We start from the raw sequence: 21,248 nt of genomic DNA, 5'->3' as shown, positions 1-21,248 counted from the left end.
GGAACAAGGGGCACAGGGGAATTTCCTGCTTGCTAACATATCATCCCATGAAACACCTAAAATGCCCAAATTGTCGAAGAGGAGATTTAGGTTTGGGCAAGCAGTATGGTCACAGAATGATTTCATGATTAACGGAGGGGTTCCTTTGTTTGACGCCAGCTGCGATGAGCTTTCAGTTCTCCTCGGTGTCAGGAGCAGCCAGGACTTTCCAAGGGCAGGCAGCAGGAGGCAGCAAGCAGCAGGTCACATCTGTCAAAAAGGTGCTGCTATGAGCAGGCAGCGTGGGCCAGCTTAAGGACCTCTCTTCCTGCCATTGTTATCCCTGCAGCCCTGGAATTTCATCCAAATGGATATGACCCCTTGCTAAACAGTCCATGCATACTTCTCTGATTAGGGTATTCCTGTTCAAGGAAAGAAGGGAGTGGCGTGGTGAAGGTGGAAGGAGAGCAGCTTTCTCCAATCCTGCCCAAGCAACAGGAGCATCCTGCCATGCACTGGGCTCCTGGATGGGCACGTGGCTCTACAGAAAAACAGCTTGTCCATTGTCCGATGGGGAGCAGGTCTGTGCACCTTGGTTGTGCCCCACAAGCAGTCACTGCTAAAGGGAGAGAAAACAACACAAAGGATGTAGTTCTTCACCCACCTTGCATTTACTTGTGAAAGAAATTTGTTGGCCATTTAGGACCCAAGCTTTAGGAAAAGTGTGTTATTACTGCAAATTTTCAAGTCTGAAATGCATTGTACTTTTCTACAGTGCAGTTATCAGTCTGCCCTAATGTCTCGCTGTCCTTGCAAATAGCTTTTATTTCTGCACATATTGTATATTGATTTGGCACAGCATTCCCCTGTGCAAGCACTGGCCTTGGTTTCTCCCTTTACAGGAGGGGGGATTATATTTTTTGAATATTTTCTATCAATAGGATGATTTTTGTAACAGTTCACTGCCACTAAACCTTTGAAGTCTCAGACAGTGCTCCAGTTCTGTACCTCAAGAATACGTCTCAGTGGTCTTTGCCTTGCAATTTGTTGTGCATAGGCACCCCAAGGATGACTGTTATTTTCATCTTTTTCTGAGCACCATACTCTTAAAAACTTTGTCTTGTTCTCAAATCTCTCCATCTGTTTTTCCCCTCATTTTTATACCAGCCTATGCGCTGCTAAATTCCCTTTCCCTTACTAGACCTCAAAATTTCATATAACACAGAATAATCACCAGTTAAGTATTACAATCTGCTTCCAGCTGTCCCACTTTGCTGTTCTACATTCTATTTCCCCAACCTTTCTACAAGTGAAACTTCATAATTTCTTCCATGACAAGGCTGCTGATGTCCAAGACAGGCCACTCACTGTTCCTACTTCAACTCTTATCACTCAACCTATATGTCTGCCCATAAATGAAAGCGTTTCTATAAGCCAAATTGGACTGCCCTTAAATAGAAGAGCACATAACCCAAAAACTACTTTTAAAACACCTGAAACTAAAAGGTCTAGACAGAACACTCCAGACTTATCAAAAGAGGATCTGGATCTTCTGGCTCCTGGCACAAGAGCCTCATTTAATTCCCTTTGTTTTTACTGAGCTTTGGATCAATGCATGCAAAAAATGTTTCCACTGGGCTTTCACTTTGGACATCCACTCAGCTATGCATTCCTGTACAGTCATGTGCTCTTATTACGGTTCTAATTATAAAGGTCACAGAGCTCTATTTATTGTCTCAGTAAAGCTTTGGCCACAAAGTTCACATGATCATACTGAGCCGAAAACTGAGGCAATCGAGTAATCAAGCTAAGCACATTTGTTGCAATTACAGCCCTTTATTCGTTTTATTCACACCCACTAACCTTCTTCTCTGCCTTCCCTTCTCCCAAGCCCTGTTGCTGCCACACCAGCTTGGAGCAGTGGTGTTGCTTTGTTGTGATCAGTGACCCTGCATCATGTAGACAGCTGAATTAAGTCCTATCGCTGCACCAATCTAAACTGACATTTTGACAGGAGTGACATAGGTGTGCCTTGGCAAAGACATGGCAGTAAATGATGTTGCAGCAAAGATATACCACTTGAACGGACAAAGCACATTGAGTTAAACCTCAAGCCAGGCTGCTTGCAGCCAGTGGATCCAACTGCTGTAATTGATTGAGGGTTCTTCCTCTGCCAAAACAATAATGAGAGATAAAAAGGGATTTGGACATTGTTCCCCTTTCACTCTCATCCAGAATCTGAAGAAACAAACATCACACATGCACACAATCAGGTATTTTGAAACAAAAGTGCACACAAAAGATTGAAATTGCGGAACAAATTCTGTTCTTAGTATCATTGGCAGTAGTAGTGTAAACTACATCAAAATTTTGGTCCCTGCAATTCAACAGAGCTTTCATCTTCTACTTATCAAAAAGTTTATGTCTGATAACTTACAAGAAGTAATTATTATCTGATACATCTCTCTATATGGCTGTTTTCTTATCTACATTTCACCCATCTTGGACTGTATGATTGAGTGAGACCATTTTACTTTTATATTCAGCCTGTCATTTTGTTTTGTTTTAGGAATTAGCATGGTAGTTGTGCTTGGATCACAGTGATGAATGCTGATATTCAAAATTTGCAATAGGTTAGCTGAAAATGGCTTATTAATCAAATTAATACCTGGGAATTATTATATGGATAGTATTCCCTGTTTAAGCCTTGCTTGGTTTAGTTTAATTACGACTCTTAGAGATTCAGGTTACTGATAAGCCTGCTTTGCCACTGCACTCTGCTCTTCACTGCCTTTAAATGCCATGTTGAAAAACTGTGACACTAAGAGTACTTCAACTGGAGTTGTTTCTGTTTGTATTCTGCCCAGCGACCCATTAAGCCCTAAGCTTTTCTCAGAAGCAAAATGAAGCCTAGAACCTCTTTTTCTGCCTTTTGTGCTCTGTTTATGAAAAATCAGAATTCGTGTCAATGAAGTGACAAAAGAGCAGTAGAGTCTAAACCAAGATGCAACCCAATTCACAGAAATAAAATTAGGGGCTTGCAACATGGCTATTGTACTCCATAAAAACAGTCTGGTACACAGCCTGTTCTCAGCTCTTATGCTTGCACTGTCAAGGATGAGTAAGCCCACATTTGACCTGAGTTTAGTGGCAGCCTAAGACTGCACACATGATGAGGAACTCAGGTGACAGAGGCCAGTTGCTAAAGTCCTTGAGCATGTCTGAGAGGGAATCAAACCAGGCGACCCAAAGGTACTACGCAGAGACCTGGTGTCTTCCTAGAAGCAACAGCCTCTTTTAAGATACCAACTTTTGTTCTTTAACTTCCCCCACTAGTTTATTCCTCAACAGCTTCTCTATATAGAGGAGCCTTAAATAACTCTCCTTGAGCTCTCTTTAGCTTGAGAGAAAAGGTTGCCAGCTATCCTCAAATATGGCAGTGATCCCTCCATCAAAACCTGTTTAAAACACCATTTATTTGTTGGCCCACAGGCCTATTGTTAGTCAAATACTTTGTGCCTGTAGTGGAGTGGTTACCTTCTTTCTCACAAATGCAACCACAGAAAAACCACATTCAGTTTAATTAAATGGTAAGATTTATCTTTTTCTCAAGAATTAAAGGTGTTTCAAATATTGTGACGAAAACAGACTTTTCTAGATCTCAAAGCAAATGAAGCCAAGTCCTTGGAGATAACTATTCTTGGAATCCCCAAAAAAGAACATTAAGGAAAAAGATGCAGGCAATTTTTCAATCAGAGGTCAGATCTGATAGAGCAAAAGGACAATTTTTGTTCTTTCTCAAAAAAATAAGGGTGACAATCTGGTCAGGATTCCTCAAAAAATTTGTGCAAGAACTAAGTTACTTTGGAACCAGAATGGTAGTTAGTATCCCTCTTTCAAATATCTGTTTTGCTTTCCCATTTTTAAGCACAGTATTGATTAGCTTTGATTTAATGTACGTTCTCTTGTGACTACCCATAACAATGAAGACATTTCCTGCCTAAATGCAAATAAGAAGCGATAACATTTTAGAGCAGTAGCTATCAAACCATATGGTGGCTTGTACCTGGAATTTAACAGTTCAGAAATTAAAAGAAAAAATATTGTTCATTCTTAATAAAACCAAGTTTAAATACTCCCTTTATTAATTCATTATTTATTTATTACTTTTTTAGTTCTCTCCCTGACTTTCACACCAATAAAGGCTGTAGCTATAATAAAGTCTGGGAAACTAACGGAGGCAAAAATTACCTTCAGAACCAAGTTACAGTAGTAAATATCAATGATATTTCATTTGACTTTGAGTAAGAGAAACACCTAGTTTGCCTTTCCCAAGCAACTTTTTGTGGGTCTTTAGGAATACAGAACAGTTCACATTTTGTTAAAACTAGTGTCACTAACGGAAAGAAACAAGAGCTACTCACCAAGCATGATTTCTAATACAATTCATCTGTCCCCACATCAAATTCATATCACAATAAAAACTGAGTGGCATAGATCAGTTTTGTCCTGGAGGCCTTTTTGCTAGCTATTTCATTCCCGTGCTCTGATTATGCTTGCAATTAAATCTGGGAAGTGCAAAAAATTACTTAACATTAGACTCGCACAGCACAGAGCTCCCGAGAAAGGCCAGAACAGCAGATACTGCCATTTCAGACTTTTGTTTCTCAAGGAACAGTAGCAAGAACACGTCATTGCACAACAACAATTTGTTTAATGAATCCAGACTCTGGTTTAGCCTGTCCTCATGTGAAGCATCCAGACATTGGAAGGCTGTGGAGCACAGAGAACAGGTGACATGGGAGGCAGGATGCTATTGCTGTACCAGCTAGTTAGTGCAAGGGCACTCTACCACCAATAAACAGTGCACATTTTGCCCCTTCTGGCAATGACCCTAGGTCCTGTTCATCTTCTGTTCAACTGATTTGCTGTTACACACTTAGAAAGCAGAAGAAAGGAACATTAATGTAAAGCTTTGGTTGGCATTTTGGAAAGGTCTTTACTTGAGTTTGTTCCCCCTCCCTCACCCAGGAATAGCATCTCTAATTCTGCCTCTGCCATTTCTCAATCTCTAATGGCATCTTTCATGTCAGACCCAGAGTAAGAAAGGAGTATAAGACAGAGAGATTTGGAAGTTCCTACAAAACACTTTTGCTAAATCTGTCTCTGCATTCCCAATTTCTATGAGTATTGTTGAGACCAACATGAGATCGAAGAGGCATCTAAAAGCCCTATGCTACTTCACAGCCTTTGGGTCAGATTTTCAATTATCTTCTTTCTTTTTGTGCAAAAAAATTAAATGAATCTAAAAGAGAATTTTTTCTTAGAAATTTTAAGAAGTACTTAAAAAAACCCAGTGGTGCAAGGACAGGAGTTAGAACTCTTTGCAAAAATGCAGCTGTACAAGAGAGAGGCAGACAATGAATTTCTACCAAATAATTATTTACTGAAATTTCCTCAGGCAATGTATCTAGGTTATCCACTGTTGCCACAGGTTCAAAGGATCATGGGCTAACCCAGGTTGGAAGCAACTTAAGGAGATATCCAGTCCAGCCTCCTGATAAAGCAGAGGCAGCTGTGAACATGTGGGTTTTAAAAAACAAAACACCCAATTATTTTTGTTTATATATTAACCACCACTTAGAATTAGAAAGCAGCCTCCTTCTCATCAAGTTATTGAAAACAATTACATGGGAATTTCTTTTTCTTCTTTAAATACAAGGGTATGCATTTTAAGTTGATGGAACATGAAGCTTTTCCATCACACAGATAACAAGGCAGGGAAAGAAAAACCTGTCTTGGTAAATAAATACATCAGCACATACAAGCAAAGATATGTGGGAACAATGGTAATGTGGACATCTGACTTGTGCCAGTTAATTCAGGGGAAAACAGGTAAAAAACACTACTGCCTTCAACATAGCTATGGCTTTGCTATATGGAATTACAGTGATGTAAGCCCAGACTAAGTTAGCTCATAATCAAGCTTTTTGATCTAGTCAAAAGTGTTGGGGAGAGGTAGTGTTAACACGTAATTGTAGTATAACTGAGACAGAATTGTGAACAAGAAGTAGCAGAAGAACTCAGAGGAAAACATTGTTCTCATTCCACAAACCTCCCACAAACCAAAATTTTTACTTTCAGGTCTGACTTCATTTGACGCTGTTGTTCATGTACCAAACTTGACTTTAAGCCCAGGACAGCCTAAGAGTTCTCAGGAAACACAGTGGCCCAACAACAGAGTAATAAAAAGCTAAGGAAGTCTGCATCATGTGCTGAGCTCTGAACCAAATTACTCAAGGAGTGAGCTAATGCACAGTGTGATGAACTAGGAAGCTGCTAATGACAGACAAGCTCCAAACTGGATTGTTTCTGGGGATTCCCAGGTGCCTATCAGATGAAAAAACAATTGCAGCAAGGAAATACAAGAAAATATTAAAAAAACCCAAACAACCATGCTTCTGGTCTATTGGATGTGCAACAGTCTCCACAGAGAAGAACATTTGCCTCATCTTGAGTCATTTTTCTAAAGCTTTGTCAAATCAATTGTAAATACACCTAAAGAAACAAAATTGCACTGGCAGTGAGAAAAATGTGGTGACCCAAAGGGTCTTTTCTATCTCTAATTACTATGACCTCAGCTGGATATGCCCAAGAACTTCTAGAGAAGAATGTGTGTTAACACTTCCATGAGGACATGGGCCCCTGGGGAGACAGAATGTGTAATTGCTCCAGCAAAGAAACATCATCTAACTAGTCAGGAATGAAAAGTTATTGTACGCTGAGCCAGTATTAGTCCAGTTGGGCAATTTCTTGCTTTTCATTTTTTCTTTATTGTCATCATCAGTCTCCCAATGTAATCCATTTCAACTAGGTTATCTATCCCAGTTAGCTATGAATCTCCCAGATTTCAAATATTTTTAAAATTCAGATGAATAGTTTAATTCATCAGTATTTTACAGATTGAGAGTACTGGAAGAGCATGTACATGGGGACATAAGTCTCTGGCTCTTGGTATCAGCTTTCTCAGTGCTGAAGACAAATATTTGAAGAGGAAAAATTTACATTTTTTTGTTTTTTTTTTTCTGGTGTTAAAACAATAAAGTAAAAAGGCCCTTCTTGGCACTCCAGTGACGTGACATTTGTTTGGTCATCAACAGCATTCAAATTGCCTTAAAGGCTATGATGGGGAAAGGCTACATTTAAAAGAAATCAGGGTATGAACTTCTACCTAATCTCTCAGGGAGGTGGTTTTGGGTTGTTTTTTTTTAATTATCATCATCATCTTTACTTTATTATTGTCTTGAGATTAGCCTTAACAACAAGAGCTATTTTTGAAACCAAAACATTGGTGAAAAATGCTTGGGTAGTGAGCCAAGGTTTTTCAGGGCACTCTTCCTTAGCTGTGTGTTTAAACATTGTAGAAAACACTTTAAAAATTAATTGTTTTTAACTTTTTTTTTTAAGTAACATACACTGTTAGTTCCAGTACAACACCCCTTGATAAGGCTGAACCACACGTGAAAGGAGATGCACATTTGCAGCTGAAGGCAGGCAGGGCATCCCCAGCTCCAGCACTGGAGCTGCACACCTTTGGCACCCTCAGAGGAGACACAGCCATGCCAGAGGCACCATGTCTCTGTGCCTCAGGACACCCTTTGTCCTCCAGGTGGGTGAAAGGGCTGTGGTCAGAGATCTATCCAATCATGCTCTTTCAGGGTCACTAACTACCTAGCAGGGCCTCTAACTCCAGATCTAGAGCCCAACTAGGACTGCAATTGGTGGAATAAATTGCTCCTTTCCTCCCTACAGACTGGCTTAGCTCTTTTAAAATGTAGCCAGGCTGTGTTTCTTAAAAATATCAAACTGGGTGGACTGCACAAGATAGATGCATATCAGCAAGGAACTTACGTGCGTACCCCACCTTTAACTCATTGAAAACAGCATGCATGCACCTGAATATGCATTTACCCATCTTGCTAAAGTAGAAACAGTACGATTTACAAGGAACTGCTACAAAATAAATCAGGAACTTATCACTCCATTTTCTCAATTGTGAATGCATTGTTAAAGTTTGGAGTGACAGTTTAATGAATGTAAGATGAAAGAAATATTCTTCTGGGTTATTATGAAAATTCTCATTGATTAGAAAAATATTACAGTTGACATTTTTTCTGAGATCATTAAGGAAAGAAGAGTTTTTCCTATTGGCAAAATGTGGGGTTTAGAGTGTCATTCCTTAGTGTCGAGGAAATAGTGGGCACCTGTTTCCAAAAATGTAGCAGTTTTACTTGTGTCCTCAGCTAAGATAATTGATCAAGTGCTTATTGGATTAAAAATGTTGTTCTAGGGGGATACTGCCAAGCCTACAAATGTTTTAACGCCTACAGTATAACAAAGATCAGTGTTTACAGAGCCATCGTACTGTCTACTCTTTTATATGGGTCCAAATCATGGGTCATTTACTGCCACCACCTGCGACTCCTAGAACACTTCCATCAACGCTGCCTCCAAACAATCCCAAACATCCGCTGGTCAGATTATGTGACTAACATGTCTGTTCTAGAGCAAGCAGCAGTTACGAGTATTGAGGCCAGGCTGCTGAGAACTCAGCTGTGTTGGGCAGGACACGTCTCAAGGATGAAGGATCACCGCCTCCCTAAGATTGTGCTCTATGGTGAACTTGCCACTGGCTGCCGCAAGAGAGGAGCCCCGAAGAAAAGATACAAGGATTCCCTGAAACAACACCTCAGCCTTGGCCATATTGCTCAACATAACTGGTCTACTCTGGCCTCCAATCGGGAGGTCTGGAGACACACCATCTATAACGCTGCTGCTTCCTTTGAGAACGCACACAGGATCACTCTCGAGGAGAAAAGACAACGTAGAAAGAACCGTGTCTTGTCAATACCACCTAAGGAGTCTTTCTACTGTGCCTTTTGCAACCAGACTTGTCTATCTTGCATTGGCCTCTTTAGCCACCAGCATACTTGTAGCAAATGCGGGTAGAGTCCTTCCCAAATCTTCGTTCACGAAGCCTGGCCATGATGATGATAACAATTTGAGAGCTGCAAGATTGTTTAGCAATGAAGCCTTAAAAAGGGATTATTTATTTTTTATCTCTCAAAACTGAATTCCTTAAAAAATACAATAAAAAGGCAGAAACACAGAGAACCTGGCATCTGCCTAACTGTATGTTGGAAATAAATTATGAATTTGCACTTTGCAAAGTGCAAAGTGCTTTGGAAGTTGGGGTTTTCTGTGTTGCCCTTGTTTGTCACTGGGCTCCTCTGCACCTGTTTTATACTGTACATATTTGGAATTTTTCTGCATTCTTTATCATTTCAAAGACAGGAACATAAACAGCTCAGCTTTTCCTGAAATGACTGGCTGTGTGTGTGTATGCATCACTGAAACTTCCTAGACTCAAATGCTGTTTTCTCTTGCCAGACACCCCTGTGTGTCTTCCTGAACAGCAGGCACTTTTTTAATAGCAACTTTGAGATACTGAGGGAGAATAGAAGGTCATTTTCTAAGACAGGATGCCAAGAGGACAGGAATTGAATGGTGCTGGCTGGCCACTAGACGCCATGCAAATCAAGAATGCAGTGTGGTCCCCAGGGATATAATTCATGAGCCTGGAGCATATGATAAACCTGTAACCAAAGCCTTCTTGGGCAAGTGCGATAACAATGTGTCACATTCCAAAAGAGTCAAAAACAAAGGTTGCAAAAGTCCTTGCAAAGCAGCACTCCCTCAGACAACTGTGCTTTCAAGGAAAAGGAAAGAATTGGCAAGTGTTGTCACTTCTGGCTATTTTCTGAATACAACACAGAACAGTTTAGGGTTAGTGTTAGTCCATCTTCAAATCTCCATGCAAGTGACAGTGGAAAATAGTTCTAAGAATCTTTAACCTTTAAGAGGCTAAAAAATTAAATATGCGTATGCACCCACAACATACTGAAAATAAAACAAATGCCACAATAAGGAGGTGGTAAACAGATATATCCACAGCACATTACAAATAGCTACCTGTTTGTATGTAGTGTTAGCCACCAGTTTGATTAAACCCATCCTTTTAACTGCTGTCTTAAGTTTTTCATTTGTACATTGTACTACTTTCATAAATAAATAGTCACTTCATTGATGCTTATAAACTGAACATAAACAGTTCAAGATATGTACTTCTTCTATTTGCCATTGTTCAGTGACTAGTCTGTGCAAACAGATCATGAAATAACTGCAGTGAGTATCTGTTATTCACAATTAATTATTGATGTTGGCTGACTGGCCAAGTCTCTTAGTCTGCAAGAAAGGGGTACAAGCAATGGAAGGCTAAACAAAGCACCCTTGCTAACATGACAGACAAAATTCTGCATGTGTGTATGAAGCACAAGATTCCACATGTGAAGCTTAACTCATGATATCCTGAGAATCAAGGAAGGAAAGATCAAGCATGCTCCAGAATTCAAAAGGTAAGTAAACTGTACTTTCATGAATCAGATCAAGCTTACTACCTCACTCTGCTTTCCACTTTGAGGTTTGCTGCTCCTCTTTCAGATCTGATGCACCCAAGAGCTCATCTGCTTCTTTGTTCCACATATTCCTGCCAATAGCAGTACAAACAACACAGATCTTTGTGGTGTTGCTTTGTAAAAATTCTTTGATATTGTCAAAGATCTCTTCTCCATATCAGAGTATCACAGGGCACCTCACAACACACCACTTCAACAGCAGGATAAAGGCCTTTGTGCCAAGATCTAGAGCAACTGATGATTAGCTGAATTGCAACAAACAACTAAGGAGAAGAAAAAAAAAAAAGGAGGAAATTTGGAAAAAAACCCCAAAAGCCCAGAACTGAAGTGCTGGAAAAACTGCCAAGACTACAGCTGAGCTGTATCAAGTCTGTATCAAGGCCATGTCTTTCACAGGGCTGCTGAGTCAGGCTAAGGTAGGCAGTGCATCCTTATTTCTCAAAAGCAGCCAGAATTTATGCATAGGTGAGTACAAAACACATATTCATATCAGAAAACAGCTACAAAGAGAGCCTCTAGAATAGGATCTGCTGTGCAAGGGTGTAACACCATACGAGGTTCAAATACAGCTGGATGTCCTGTACAATAACTTCAATTTCTGACACTGTTTCTTATAGCATATTTTTGCCTGTATTACTATTTACATAGTGCTCTGTTTCTAACTACTGTTACATGACAACCTCTCACAGCTCTCGGAAGCCCAGTTGTTTGGACCACCACATTTTAAAATATTAATTAAAGGTTTACAAGTTACTAGTCACATTCATCTTGCAAGTACCGAAAATCATCCTCAGACACTCCAACAGCTTCTAATTAAGAATAGAGAAAGTATCAATCAGATCAGAGAAAGTGCTAATAAGCAATTTAAGAAGTGCAATTTGCCTGCATAACTGTCTCCCAAAGAAAAACCAAAAGGTTGCTACTAATCTTACTTTCTGTTTTCAGAAGTGCACTTAAGACAATCAGCCCTTTGCTTCACTGGCAATCCACATACTGACAAGGCTTTCCCCTTCTCTGCCCTTATCCTGCTTCTGAGGAAACATAGAGCCATAGAAATAAAGAAAAGTTGTAATGTCACTCATTCACTTCCATAGACCTTCCCTTCCACCCAAATGATGTCTGTCAGCAGTAGTGTGCCCGCTCTGGATAGACAGAGAAAGCTGTCCCTCCGTTGGGCAGTTAAAAGCATTTAATGGTTTGGGAAGTCAGAACATTTTTTTGTTTCCATAACTAGAGAAAATTCAGCCCTTGTGAGTACTGTGTAAGAATCACAGGTCTCCCTTTCTCCATCCCATGCCTACTCCACAACTCCTGAACAGTCATCCGGTTTTCCACCACCAAAGCTCAAATCTCCAGAGAATTGTATCTCTCAGAGTCTGACACACACCAGAGATGAGTATGAATCCTGGCTGAAATATGTAGCCCGAACTTTCCCTATCATTCTGAATTGCTCACATTTACTCTTTCAGTTTAGACTCACCTGCAGGGATTAATACATTTGGGAAAAACAAGAATTGCAAATTAGAACACTGATACAAAGTCTGCAAACAAAAAATAGATCAATTTTCTATGCAAATATAACTTATAGCTTAACGTATATATTCATCACAAACCTATATAGTCCTGGTTCTTATTTTTCACTTCCTCGTACTTAAAGATCTCCTACACAATTATTTCCTATATGATTCTTTCCTTCCTACCCACCCCAGTCACTGCCCTTCCTGGTAATGCGCCAGTTTTGTTATTGTTCAAAGGTGAAAAACAAGATCTATCCCAGGAACTCACTCTGGCAAAGCTTAACCTAAAATGATTAATTTAGGAAGAGTGAAACAGCCCAGCACAGGGGCCTCCAAGCAGGGCTGGTAGCTCTGATACAGCACAGAAAACCACGTGCATTGCTCCTCTTTCCACTTGATTTACAGCGACAGAGTTGACAGTCCTGCAAGGACAGAAAGCTGATCACAGTCAAGGAGGTTAAAAGTTACACTTCAGAGTAACTTCCAGGCAAGTAATAAGGAGGCTGCCACGAGGATGCTTCGGGGTTCGAGAACAAAATGGAAGGTGAGACATTCAGTCCCGAACAGAAGCAATGCTTCCCTCCCACATAGCCTCAACACACAGCTAACAATTTTATCCATTTTTATAATTTGAGAAACAATTTGACTAGGCATCTGGGCTACCCAAGGGCAACCTACGGGTTCTGTAAAGCCATCTACAAAATGAAGCCGAATAATGAAGTTCTGACTATTTGTACCAACTGCTCCCCCAAGGATTATTGGCACTCTCTAAAAATTTCACTGTTGAAATTTCCCTTTCCAGTTTACAAGATCAATGCCCCGGTGCTTTGTTTTATTAAATCCTTTTTTTCTAAGAAAACAAGTGGACACTATATGGAAGTGAATTAGCCTTCTCTCAAAACATGTTTTGCACTTAATCTTGTTCAGTGCCAATCAGAAAACATATCGTGATCTTATTTATGAGGGCTGGATCTATTGTCCAGGTTTAATTAGCTGATTATTACACTTCCCATTTCTGTTATTGCAGATCCTTAATTCTTTTTGTAACATGATGTCCTTTAACAAGTGTTTTCCAGAGAAAGCAAAAGACATTTCTATTTGTCCTAATTGTTCAGGAAATTAAAACATGCCAATATTTTTTTAGCTAATTAGCTTGAAATACCTTGTTTATTACTCTCAGAACTGACCTGTAACATCTTTCTTGTGCTCTCTCTAAATCACCAACTGCTCATTTGCTCCCTTTCACTGTCCTACATCACTCAGCAACTTTTTCCACAGGACATTTCCTCTCATCAGTTGTTTCATTTGCCCATAAGAAAACATATCCTAATGGACACATAGAGCTTTTTCTCTCCAGATATTGACACAGCATACTGCTGTTGACAGCAGAAGTCACTTCTGCAGGAATAGAAGGTGCTGCTTCATGTAGGAGAGGGGGAGTAGGGGTGTGCAACCACTCTGCAAGCAAAGGTAGGTAGGATGCTGAACAACTACTGCTTCATTTTCACTGTATTCTTTAAATATTGTGACTGTAGGGGAAAAAGAAAAAAAGTGAAAAATGTTAGGACTTTGTCATTGCTGCATAAGACAGCAATTAATGTAATCTCTTTTTGTAAGTCATATGGGTCTTCAGACATCTCTGTCAACACCATATTAAGTCTTCCACATGCAGACCTTTGACACATCAATTTTAGAGGCCCATTTAACCACTTGTTTACACTCAATCTAGTTTAACCATTCCCATCTAACTGTGTATGTGGACCCTCTTACTTCAGAATTAACTACTTTTTCACCTTAACTTGATATTACGGAAAACACCCATTGGAAGCCAGGCCCCACACATCTTACCTTGCAAGCCTCTATGTCTTTTGAAGTGTTTGAGATTGTGCCTGTCCATATGCAATTTGTTTCTGGAGCCAATGCACCTGGCATGTCCTATCCTTCTTCAGATCCTGAACTGTTATCACAAGGATTTAAAACTAAATTGACCCCTTCTTTTGACATTGGATCAATGCCCCCATGAAATGTGCAGCAACAAAGAATTACGGGTGAAATGCAGCAGCTTTTACTGCTGCTTCAGCAAAACATGGAGTGCTTACTTACAAAGGTCAGCAGCATGAAACACCTATCCAAAGTTTTTCTATGAAAATAAATCAGAGCATGCTTAAAATAGCAGTAGTTCTCCTGAAGGGCTTACAAATATTATTCGATACTGACAGGGAACACTCTTTTACATGTAGATCAAGATGCCACAGAAAACAGCAATAGGACGACTTCATGTTCTCCTTACCTACCCCTTCAGCCCTTTTCTCATGATACCACTGCCACAGGAAAATGATGAACACTTACAGGAAGAAGACTGTTCTACTGCCAAGCCTGTTCGATACACATCATCTTTCAGATCACACTAATAGCTTGTTCTGGTAGTATTCGTAATATGAACAGTCAAAGGATGAAATCATCAATATACTTCAAGGTATATTCTGGATCTTTGAAAAGATTTGAAATGGCTTGAAAAGTTTTGAAATGGCATGAGTGTTTGGGGTTTTGGGTTTGTTTGTTTTTGTTTGGTTTGGTTTATTTTTCTTCTTTTTAAGTGTCTTTTGGCTTAGGAAAAATGTACCAGAGATTTTAGGATATGCACCTCATCAAAAGTAAATTTCAAACCCTGTATATTTGGTAACTAATCTTGTGGTAGTGTTCATCCAGGTAAGGAGTATTGTTAACTTAAGCTATTATCCTAGAACTGCTGTTTTCCAAAATAACCCCAGGTCTCAGAATAAAAGATGAAACTACACCAGTACATCTTTCCCCCTTTCTCCACTCTAGTTGCAACATAAAGTCCTCATGGCAGAAAAGCAAATGAATAACAATATCCTGTAGACACCTTTGCAAAAATCTTGCACATCTTCAGCTTGAATTTCCCTCCTGTTCCCTAGCAAATTGCCTTTCTTAGAGTAACAAGGAACAAGATTTTAGTAGTGTACACCCATATGATTCCCACCACTCCTAAAATCCCAGAATCACATTTTCTGTACTGATGACCTTTTGTCTAACATAAGTCAGTTACTGCTTTTCTCTTCTATAGCTAAAAGGAGTCATAAATACATACAGTCAAAAAGGTACTGCATGTCCTTAAAGCATCTGGAAAAAGATTCCCATGGCTAGGGAGCAAACAGTAATTTTGCTTCATAATTTTAATTCATAGTTTTCATAGATTTTAAAAAGTTATTTCTAGGCTGCATAATTTCTGTCTCAAGCTGCATGAAGGAAAAATTCTCTTTTCCATAGCCTTTTTAAGGAATCCAAACAACAGCAAATCTTGGAGAAGAGGAATATTTGACAGTAGTTGTGCATAACATCATATTTGTAATATCAACCATCCCAGGCAGCTCAAGACAAATAATTTTGGATATCCTGAGGCAACATCTATTGGAACTGGGGAAGAAGGAAAGAATTATGCAAAAGTGGCTGTAATTTCATATCAGAACATAAATTAAAACATTGAAAAGCATCATCTTAAATAACAAGTGAGAAATCAGAAAGAAACCTCCAGAAGGAATTAAAAGCTATTTGAAAGAAAATTCTGCTCACTGAAAAAGAGGCATATAGTCAGCACAGGTGCCAGCAAACCTACAGCAGGAATTTGACCTGGCAGACTACTGAAACATAGAAACCCTTAAGTGTTCTGTGAAGAGCAACTGAATAGCATTGTGTGTGTTGCAGGACTGATCAACACTGGGAATTACTCCTTCATTCCAGCTTGTGTTATTCTAAGAAATGTATGTATGTTGGAGACAGGCATGCCTAGATGATTTTTGCTCTGTATCAAAATATCTCAGCTGACTATGACAATGAAAAGAATACTTCTCATGTTTTTACTTAATCTCATACTCACTGTAAGGAGTGAGTTACAGGAGGCCAAGGGAACAAAAGGGACAGGGAACCAGTGCAGGTAAGTAATGCCTTCTAAGAGTCCTGCTCCAAAAACCATGTCAAGAACCTGTGAACAAGAAGGCAATAGAGTAGCACCTATTAGTGAATTGGAAGTATTGAGAAAAAAGCTGGCCTTAAAGATATTCACACCTGAAGCTTAGGTCAGTCTTTTAGGACACACCATCACTACCTGTGCTGTTTATACAAGAGTGGAGACTATGTAGGCACTGGGAAGATTTCACAGAATAGTCACTGCCACAGAAAGGAGCAGCCAAAGTTAACACCATGTTCAGTTTTTGTAGGGCTCTTTTCCACTATTGACTAGCAATAAATATTATGACCCTCCACCTCATCCCCCCCAAATTGTGCATGCTCCTGTATTCTTGAGCTATCAGCCTTTATTTTCATATAACCACGTGAGCCAAGCAATTCAACCATGCCCCTATTAAATTACATGTTTGTGAAACTGAACCTGGGAAGGGAAATTTCCTGGCAATTATAGTAGAGAAGCTGGAGAGATCAATTGATATAACCTGGTCATGACCCATTCAGAGGAAGTAATTGGGCAGATAGTGTTACAATCGCTAACATTTTCACACAGGTGCAGCACCATCTGCTTCAGCTCTTTTTGGCATGAGGCTATTAGATGTTCAGTTCTAAGTCCATGATTTAGGTATAAGGTGAAATTAGTAGATTGAACCTTTATGAACCAAGGGAGACCAGTGTCAAGCACTTGGAGGAAGATAGCAGGAGAGGAGACTGGAGAAGCCCAAGACTAGGCTGTATCTTGTAGAACTTTGGTTTAAGATTTGTAATAGCCATTTTATCAAACAGTAAATAGAGTTTTTAAAGCCTCAGATGCACATTTTCAGAATTGTATAGGGTTCATTGTTTAGTTAACACTGAGGCTTCACTAGAGATTGGCCCCTCTCTCGTGGACAGCCAAAGTCAGGGACAACAAGCCCTTAATCAGCCATCACTGCATATGTTCATACTGACTGCAATGCTGGTGGGTACTGGGTGTTCAGAGGGTTATGCTGGACTGCTTGGTCTCAGAAGATGGCTATCAATAATCATTCCTCCTGCACATCCAGATCTCAGTCTGACCTTTAGGTACGAGCTTGTTTTGCAATAGGTCAGACTATTTAGACTTGTTGCTGTGTTTTGTTTTTAAACGAAGGCATTACATCTTCAAAACTCACAGCTCTGCAAGTTTCAGGTTCAAAACCGGAACTCTTTGAACTTATTCTATGAATCTTCTACCACTCCTAAGTTAGTGTTTTGACATGGAACAATGGTCCATCATGCAATCTATGGCATCTAATACTTGCTTTACTCTTTCCGTTTAATTACTGGAGTAATAAATCTCTCCCTCAGTTTATTTAAAGTACCTTTCAAGCACATGATCCACACACTGCATTTTTTGTGCTTAGAGGCCCCTCAGCAAAAGCAAGAACTCTCAACTATTGCATTGTAAACGTACTAGAAAACTCACTCTTCAGACCTATGGTAAAAGGCAGAATATTGCTGTAATTGGCATTGTTGAAAGTTTACAACAGGGACTCACCATTTATTTTTTCAACTGGAAGTTTCCACAGGATATCTAAAAGATGTTTATAGCATAAATTTAACAGATTTCACCCTGTTGAAAGATTAGCTGGATGACTTCGGTTAGCAGAAGCACTCCAAAGATTGTTTAACCTAGTTCAAAACATAAAAAAAAAAAAAGGAAACCCCCCAAAACTCAATTTAAAGTCTTCTTTCTGTTATAAATCTACCTAAAATTTGTACTCAGAAGCTGACAAAGTTAAACACAAAGAGGTATTTTACTGATCCAAAAACGGGTTAATTTTAAATTGAAAGGATCACCAAAGGATGAAGTCCTTCCTTTCCCCTGATTGGTTTCAGGATAATACACTATTATAAAATTTTTTAAAAATAGCATGAACAAACTTGTCTGCTGTGTTTGTTAATTTTATACCATAGCATACTTCTCAGTCAAGATGTAAACTATCAGATACAGAAGGCAATGTAAGTGCTGTTATTTCTATTATGATAGCAACAAAAAGTTTCTATAAATATTGGGATTCCACATTAAAAATTGTTTGAAGAAAAGCCCTGTCTTCATTCAGTCGCCTAGCATTCATCTTTCTGCTCCAAAATAGGTTTGAGATTTGGTTTTGATTTTGTTTGTTTGGGTTTCTTATGTATATCTAAAGAAAATATATTCTACAATCTACAAAAGGAAGTGCATCCTCAAATCACTATGTTTGTCTAAAAGCAATTGGCCAAATGGATCACTCAGTTTGGAAAATACTGATCCAAATACTTGGATCATGAATTCCCACTCACACTAACTGAATGATTCCAGTATCTATTTTTAAGAGGTCTTCTGGGAGGTGGGGTCAGGCTTGAAGTCATAAATCTTCAGTATGAAAATGAGTGGCTCAGCTCTGGGCATATGTAATCACTGTGATTATGTGACTGTTTGGGCAGATAAGTGAAAGTATGTGGGTTTTAATGTTTATATGAAGAATTTCAGGCACTTTCCCTCTCCACTGTAACAGCTAGTAGAGTTGAAGCTCACTACAGAACTGTTTGGAATCTTTCCCACGGGACATAAGTCCTTCAAAATAGCTTTACTTCCAGTGGGAACTGGTAAGTTTCTCTTGCAGTTGACTGAGATTTTAATGTAACTTTGACTGATATGGCTGCTTTCAGGCTGATCTTCCTCAGACATGCCAGTCAAGGCATTAGTTGACCAAATTCTCCCTGTCTGCAAAGAAATTAGTCTGACTGCCAAACACATGGGTAGTGCTTTGCATAGATTTACATGTAAGACCCTGTCTTGGCACTGAAGTCCTTCTTCCTCAAATATCCCAATCAACACACTACCACTCTGTTCCTTTATTTGAAAAAAAAAAAAATTATATTCATTTCTTTTTCTAGTCAGGTAACGAGTAATTTAAAATTTAAGTGTTCCAGCTCTGGATTTTCTCATCCTCTCCTTTAGTTTTTATTTTGAATTTTTTTCACATTATATAGCACATATTAAGTATGCTACCAGTCATAAATTTTAAATAATGCCTTGAGTACAGGACATCATAAGAAAAGATAAAGACGAGAGGAAGAAGATGAGGACGAACAGTTTCAGTCTGTTCTACGCCTTTAAATGCTAAGACTCTTTACCTTTGTAGACATAATATTCTGAACCAGCATTAAAACAGGCTTATTGCTTTGGTCATTATCTGGAAGTGCAGAGTGCGAGGAAAGGGGAGAGGATGGAGGAAGAAGAGAAAGAATGGACAGTCCAAGATCACCACCTAGTGACAGAACTTCTGCTTTGCAGATGGTTTACTTAAATATTAGACAAACTACTGTGCCGGAGAAACAAACCATCCAATACTTTTATAATAACAATCCTCTAAAGTAAGAATTATATATTGCTTCAGGATAACAAAAAAATTCAGGGCATACAATCTGGTGCAGTGAAGCACTTAGTACTTGGCTGGTTCTTTTGTTTGCTTGTTTTAAAAACAATCAAGAAAAATACTTTCTCATATTTGTGGAATGTTAATTTGGCAAAGCACCTGTTCTAATATTCCCCAAACTAACAATTCAGATAACAATAAGTTAAATACTATTTGAACTGAACAGTTTTAAAATTAATTATTTTGGCATTAGTCAATAGAGGCAGGAGTTTTCCAAACTGGTGGGACCACAAAAAATGTAGAATAAGAACTACATGAAAGAGGAAGTATTCCTCCTATATGAGGGTAACAGCCCTGAATGAATGCCTTTGTGCAGCACCTGACTCTGAAGTAGCGCTGGGTGAAGTAGGAATATTGTCTAGAATCTGTCTTTAATTCTTCCAGCAGAATACATTATTCTTATCTTTCATAACTCACTGTTTTATTTCCCTTCCTGTATACGGCACTGCCATAATTAAAAATGGTAAACTTGAGGCATGATCTTTGATGTGGATATCTACATTTTTATATTCAGAATAATAAATCTCTCCCAGTCTTCTAGATGAAGCTCATGCTGTTTACCTTCTTGTTATTGCAGCATTTTTTTCCCCAGTTTTGAGAAATACACCTTTCCTTGCTCCCTTTCACACACTACAAAATCCTTACCGTAATCCAGTGAATCTTAATCTTAGTCACCCTGTCTCTTGCTCTGCTTCTCCGTGCTATCTAAGTTCTATGCTTTTGTTTCAAGGTATTCCATAGTTTGTGCCACTCAAGCCACATCTTACCCACTATCAGGGCATTTTTATCTACATCCAGTGGGTCTGTCATGTCACTATCCAGCAGTGATTGACTTCTCGAGCACTGTTATGCTTTATCCCTAATCACTCAAGTCATTTAGCTGTGCGATAACAGGCTTAATTATGACTTTTAAAAAAATAATTACCTAAACACTATCATTTTAGCACGCCAAACAATGCTATTGCCTCATACTTCCCATCCTGTCTTTAGATTACTGTTTTCTACGGTCTTACACTCAGCCATAGCCTATTTAGGGTAGGTCCTGTGTATGCATGCTAGCACAAGAGGGGAACAGAGAGGTACTAAAGCTCTAGGCTATCCAGTCCTAGAAGCAGGGCTGCACATCTCTCCCAGGATAGTTAGTGAACAACAAATAACATCTAAATCCTGCACTGAGGGAGGGTACTTGCATTGTACTACAAGCGGAAGCTACACACAGCATGCTTTTGAAATAGAGAGGCATGCATTAGCTGAAACTGCTACAACACCAAACAAAGAACAAATGGTGCAGGCATTAGAAACATTCTAAGGCACCATTATATAATTAATTTTTTAACAGCACCAGGGATGGTCTAGGCAGCTCTAAAGTAAAATGCAACCACTGTGCAAAGGTGCCGCTCAGCTGACAGTCAGGCACTGTGCAAAGGGATGGCTTTGTCTGGTTTTGGAACAGTTGTGTTGAAATACAGTCCATGTTAAATAGGAAGCTATATGCTCAGACAACTGATTACTCTGGCTCCCCTTCTACTGATAAAATTTCAAGCTGCTATTCTACAATAATATTTTCAGTCAGCTTTTAACAATTTTAAAAACCCCTGATAGTGCCAATATCTATCATTCCTGGAATGCCAGTAATCTGTGTTGTTCTATTATCCATCAACACAGTTGGGCTGACACATGCCATAATTTATTTGGACAAAAGGAACATACTTGAAATAAAATTGGGTCTTCATGCTCTCTGAATAATTAAAACATGTATCCTATTTTACAGTTGAATAAGCTCCACCTAC

The sequence above is a fragment of the Pseudopipra pipra genome, chromosome 1 (assembly GCF_036250125.1).
Source record: "Pseudopipra pipra isolate bDixPip1 chromosome 1, bDixPip1.hap1, whole genome shotgun sequence".
Lineage (NCBI taxonomy): Eukaryota > Metazoa > Chordata > Aves > Passeriformes > Pipridae > Pseudopipra > Pseudopipra pipra.
Note: the sequence above shows the minus strand (reverse complement) of the source record.